Here is a 6,000-nt window from a genome sequence, read left to right as displayed (position 1 = left end):
CTCATCTATTAACATTTGTGGGCCGTTTCACAAGATGGCCGGGAGCAGTACCTGTCAAGGATATTACTGCTAAAACAGTTGCACACGCCTTCGCCGAACGGTTGCTGGCAAACTTTGACTGCAGTATGTTGAGAGTCGAGCACTTACTTTGAGCACTGGAATTTCCGCCCATATGAAATCTATTGTTCCGCCTAATGTCACCGCAAGAACATAAAGAAACCAGCTGCAAAAAATGAACCCAACGGCGTCATCCATCAAAATCTTATTTCAAGAGATACAGATCTGGTGCAATAACAAACAAATTTTTGGTAGCCCACCAGGTGTACATCACACCGTCCTACTAGGAAAACACTCGTCGTACCTAACTCCAATGTTAATCAGTGCTCTATCTGTACAAAATTAGATATGTGACCTACACATTCTGTTAATCTTAAACAATCCTGCACTCGTTTTGACAACTGTGGTGTTTGAATGAACTAATGGTACCTTTGTACTTGCTGAATGCTTGATTTCGAATTCTAGATACAATACATTCGTTTGTGCTCATCTAGTACTTCTTGATTCAGTAGCGTTATTTTGGGGATTCTTAGTTCATACTACAATTCAAATAATTTGAAATACCAAACAACGTTTTTCTCCGACGTCACACATTCATAACTTCAAATAAAAACTTATTAGCTCTTCGCTGTCATCAAGTCACTAGAAATAGTAGTGTTTGTCTTGTGTATGCATCTAATAATATGAAAGCGAAGATCTATAGCGATGTTGTAGTCGGCAAATCACGTGATTTGATATAAATGTAAAGTATTCTTTTGATGTGTGTATCTAGATTTCAACACTCCTTGTTCAACTGAAACTAATATAAGTGAGTCGTTTGCTAAGGCTGTCTCCCTTACTTTCGCTTGCAGAGTTATTTTTGGAGATTTCAACCCTCCAAGCAAAAAGTGTAAGCACACTTATTCCCTTAGATATACGCGGTTGGCAGCAACATGCACACCTGTCCGCACAAAGCCACAACACCCAACTTAATAGTCTGTCACAATGTGACACCGATAACTGCGAAAGGTTTCACAACAGAGACCATATAATCGTCCTCTGTACTCTGCCGTTTCTGAAAAATGTAACAAATCCAAGACGATATCTACGCGTTTTCGATCTAGAGACCATGAGCACACTGACTGGGAAAACCTCTGGTTCGCAATTAAGCACTCTACCTGGAGTAGTTTCCTTACTAGTGTTAAACTTTCAGAAACACTAGGAATATTCAATATCGCCACTATCCCCTCCAAAATGGCTTTTAAAACAAGAAATCCTTATACCAACCAAAAAACTAGGGCTAAGCTGCGAAAAGTAAAAAAAAGTATTGTATATGGAAAGACTTCCCTATCATGCACCAAATATACCCTATACTCAAGTATGTGCAAAGTCACCATAAAGAACTTAAGCATGCAGAGGAATGTCCTGCGCTAATTATCGCATCTAAATCCAAAAACATAAGTCACCTTGAAAAAAGCATAGCAAAGTGTGAAGATCAGAACATTAGACGATGGTGTGACGTATTGTGACCAAACTTTCATCTGTGAACTGCCAAGTGAATAGTTTTCCCATAACGGAGATGAATCTCATGCTCCAGATATTAATATCAAGTGTATCAGCAAAAATAGTCTTAGTGACGTAAACTTTGATCTTATAATAATATACATGCCAGCATCAAAATACTTAAGCCGAATTGCAAGTTATGGTGCAGATTATATTCCATCGATTCTTTACAAAACGGCAGGGCCCGACATACTTACACCATTCAATATATTCACACTATCTTTAAGGGCAGATACACAAGTTTGTTGTCCCCAAACACAAATCAGGACCGAAAAATTTGATTCAGAACTACAGACCTAAAAATAATACCCCAGTTTTATCACTCATAGTGAAAAATGTGATACAAGATCAATTACGTGATCACCTACTAAAGGAAGGTCTAATCGACCCGCCGAAACACGGCGTCATTAGAACAAGGTCCTGTAGTACATCCCTGACAGACCTATTCGACGCGGTTACCAGCATACATGATCAAAAGCAGTTAATGCTTGCGTTATATTTCGATATCATAAAAGATTGTGATAGAGTACTTCTTAACCTGCCAATCAAGACTTCAGTCAGTTTGAATTACTGGCCCCCTATTGCAGTAAATTGAATCAGTTCCCACGAACAGATACCAAGTAACTAAATTTTACTCTACAAAATCCACACCTCGATCGATAACCAGGTGTTATGCGGGGTATTGTTCTGTGTCCTTTGCTTTTGGCGATCTACGTCAAAATTATATGCAGGTGCTTTAACACAGGCAAAATCTACCGTTACGCTGATGACTTAAAAGTCATCTATAAAACCGACACTTGCGATGTACGTAGTACTGTGCAAACAATCCAACATGGCCTCAAAATGGTAGACAACTGGTGTAAACGCAGGAGGTTAGAGCTCAACATAGAGAAATGCGGCTGGCTATGTATCGGAGACGCGTCTCTAAAAATAAAACTAGCGCTTCACAAGAACACTCTGCCCAAACTCACGTTAGTAACTGACCTGAAGATGAATTACTCACGTAGCCTTAACTTCTCCGAACATATCTCAAACAAAGCATATATAATGCGGAAGTTTCTAGGCTTCACTCTTCGTGATGTCTTTAAAAATAAATCTAAAATAATTATTTACAAGGTAAGATCTATCGTTGAATACTGTTCGTTCTTATTTTCCAACTTACACCAAACCGATGTACTTAAGATGGAAGGAATACAATGAGATTTCACCCGCAAAATACTGAAGACAGACTCAGTTATTGACTTCAGGTCCCGATGCCATATTTTAGCACTAGAACCCAGATGGAAAGAAGGCTTAGGTCCAACTTAATGCCCTACTTCAAACACCTCAAAAAACTTACTCCACTTATAATATAGTTCTCACCCAGGGCTTACATATATAAGACCTTCGAGACAAAGTATCCACAGTCAAAGTTTAGCAACACAGAACAAAAACTCAGGTGAACTTCTTCCTACATGTCTAAACCATGTCAGACACTGAATTTAGTTTCACTTCCTATTCTTCTTTGCAGTTGTATTAGGTGTGTCTGAGTAGCTTAGAGTCCCTTCTTAATTTTTACTTTAAGTAAACATATAACTGGCGGGACCCGGCGATACCGTTCAACTACAGTTGATCTCAAGGGACGCTCACTACTATCCCAAAGAGTTGGCAAGTGAATCTCACAATCTCCTACCTACTACCAGTGGTCTTGGATACATTGATCCTTTAATTCATCATGCAGTTAGAATAGCACAAAACATCATCAAGAGCAAGTTAATGTGAGTTCCTTCTTGTTTATTTTTCATCAGCTTTCTACTTTCATATTCACTTTACTGACTTACCATTAATTTCATTTCATTACTCATTGCATTATTCACAACTTTTATATTCCTACATCTTTTCGCCTATTTCGGTAAATACTTTTCTGCCATTATGCCCTTCTAAATACTTAGACTTTGTTTAAAAACCCTTAATTCCTACTAGTCATATAAATCATCGCGTCAGTGCCCTACTAATAGTCCTAATTTGGAACTTTCTGATAAGCTTGTTAAGTTTTACGTATAGAAATGGTGTTTCCCAACAGTATGTGCAAGATAGAGCATTGTGTAAGACGTGATATTGTCTTTGAAAGTAAACCTATATGAGCCCTTGAAATATGCCAAGGAAAACAAATATGGAACGGGCGATTTTTTCCTACACCATCATTAAGGCCTCAGATATTCCAGAGGGATATAAGATTGCGATTTCTAGAAGCCTCCTAATAAAAACATCTAAATTCATATCTTATAAAATATCAATCCAGTTGAGTAATTTACTACAGTGAAAACTGTATCATTTGTAACAATTTGATTTTGCTTATAAACTGGCATGCCTCATGTAACAAACTGTTATTTGAGAATAAATTATTATTATTAAAATTCGCACGAATATACTACCTATTATTTTCACAATGATTATGCCGATTAAACAAACCTACTTAAGAAGCGTCTTGTCTGCAAACCAATGTTGTAAGTTCTTCAGCTTGCTTTTAAAATAGCATGTACCTACTTTGTCAGAAATATATAGTTATCATAGGTTATTCCTTTATTTTCTGCCGTGATTCATTCACTTTTCGGGTCTCTTTTGAACTGCAGAATTCAAAATGCTTGATCAACTGTTTTATTTATGTAATTGTCGCATCTACTGGAATAAGACAAATTGCGGCATACAACTAACGACACTCGAACATATAGATCTTCACGGTCGCAAACTAAAAGACGGTTGAAGCAGATTAAAGTATTGTTGCATAAAAGTCACAAATGTACAGAAAAACGTGGATATTTGTAGTTTTCGGTATTCGCCACCGCGTTCTGTAATTGTCCAATTATAGAGTGCCACTTTGATAATCTGGGAGATTCCATCAGGTTCGGAATACATAGGAACTCTTCAGCTATTAAGGAGCCCCTGTATGCTACAATGTACTTCTCGAAGCCATTTCGACAGCAATAATGAATCGCCTTCGTTGACAATAAATCAGCAAGTGAAAATATCGCTATCTAGCGTCTGACATACTCGCTGTAACAGACATTTTTGAATGGTCCCTTAAACAAGTTAGAGACAGCCTCATTGTAGTAGTAAAATCTCTCATCTATACTTACGGAAACTGTAGTGACATTGAATCCTGACCACAATCCTTGAAGCTGAACACGAGATAACTGGGAAAGTAGACTTTCAACATGTAACAACAAAAGAAGGTCATTAATGGTGAACACAGCAACATTCATTCGAAATTCAACTCGTCGGATGGCATGGTTCAGCCTTGCAGGTTTGGTCCCTCTTGTGTGTTGTCATATATATTATTAATATTAAATATATTGTTCTATCTCTAGCCAAAACGTGCTCTCCATCATGTATTGGTGATTGTTACGACATGATATTTCAGTGTAGACAATGGAGTGTTTTCTACATAAGATCTTAAAGATTAGGCAGTGATATCGTGACAAATCTACAATCTTAGGATAAGGTCTATTGATAGAGCAATGCTAATAACGAAGTAGACCGTAATTCTACACATATGCTACTGCTTGAAACATATAAACATACAGTTCCAATCCTTTATTACGTCAAAAACAGAATGCTACCTATTTCTGCCAGATAAACTATTCTGAACCTCACGAATCACGGTATCGCTCAAAAAAGTACTTCATATGGAGATGGATTGAGGAGCGTACAGTCATAAACACTGATCCCCAACTTCCTTTGGAGACCACCACTCAGCATAAATTATGTCAATCAACAAAATATATGGCTAGTGACCCAACATGTGAACAGTCCAGCCGGTCCTACATTCAAACACCTACAAAAAATAAAGCTGTAGGACCGTATTCATTCATAGGTTAAGAGATGAGAAGTCGTTTTTCTTCATCAGATGATCAAAGGGTCATAGGGGTTTTCTAAGGAAAAACAAAATGCTAGGTCATCACCTTGATTCTAACGATATCTTCGACTTTCGGTCAGTAAAATGTCGTAGGTGAAACAGTGCTAAGATAAGGATGGATCCAAGCTCTTTCATGCTACGTACAGCACTGCGAATATATTAAATGTGAAAACTTTACTATACCATCTGAGATGTATCTCATTTTGTGTCACGGAGAGGGTTCTCGCAGCCGAATCACGTACGATGCACCATAATCAAAATGTACAAACATTTTGAGGCCCAATCACTGTAAATTTTATCGCGTGCATCACAAACCTCAAAGAGAAAGTAGTCTAGATGCAAATGGTTAAAAGAAATTCGAGCAGGCTACCCCAAGCAAAAGAAATAAAGAACGCAAAAATTGTCGTTCTCGTTCATACAATTTGAACATACTTACGGGCACTACTGAACGTTTAGTGCGAAACCAGCCAGATGAAGTCAACAATGAGCTCGTAGAATTATGGTCT

The sequence above is a fragment of the Schistosoma haematobium genome, chromosome ZW (genome assembly GCF_000699445.3).
Source record: "Schistosoma haematobium chromosome ZW, whole genome shotgun sequence".
NCBI classification, from domain to species: Eukaryota; Metazoa; Platyhelminthes; class Trematoda; order Strigeidida; family Schistosomatidae; genus Schistosoma; species Schistosoma haematobium.
The sequence above is the reverse complement of the archived record's forward strand: the minus strand, read 5'-3'. Positions refer to the sequence as shown.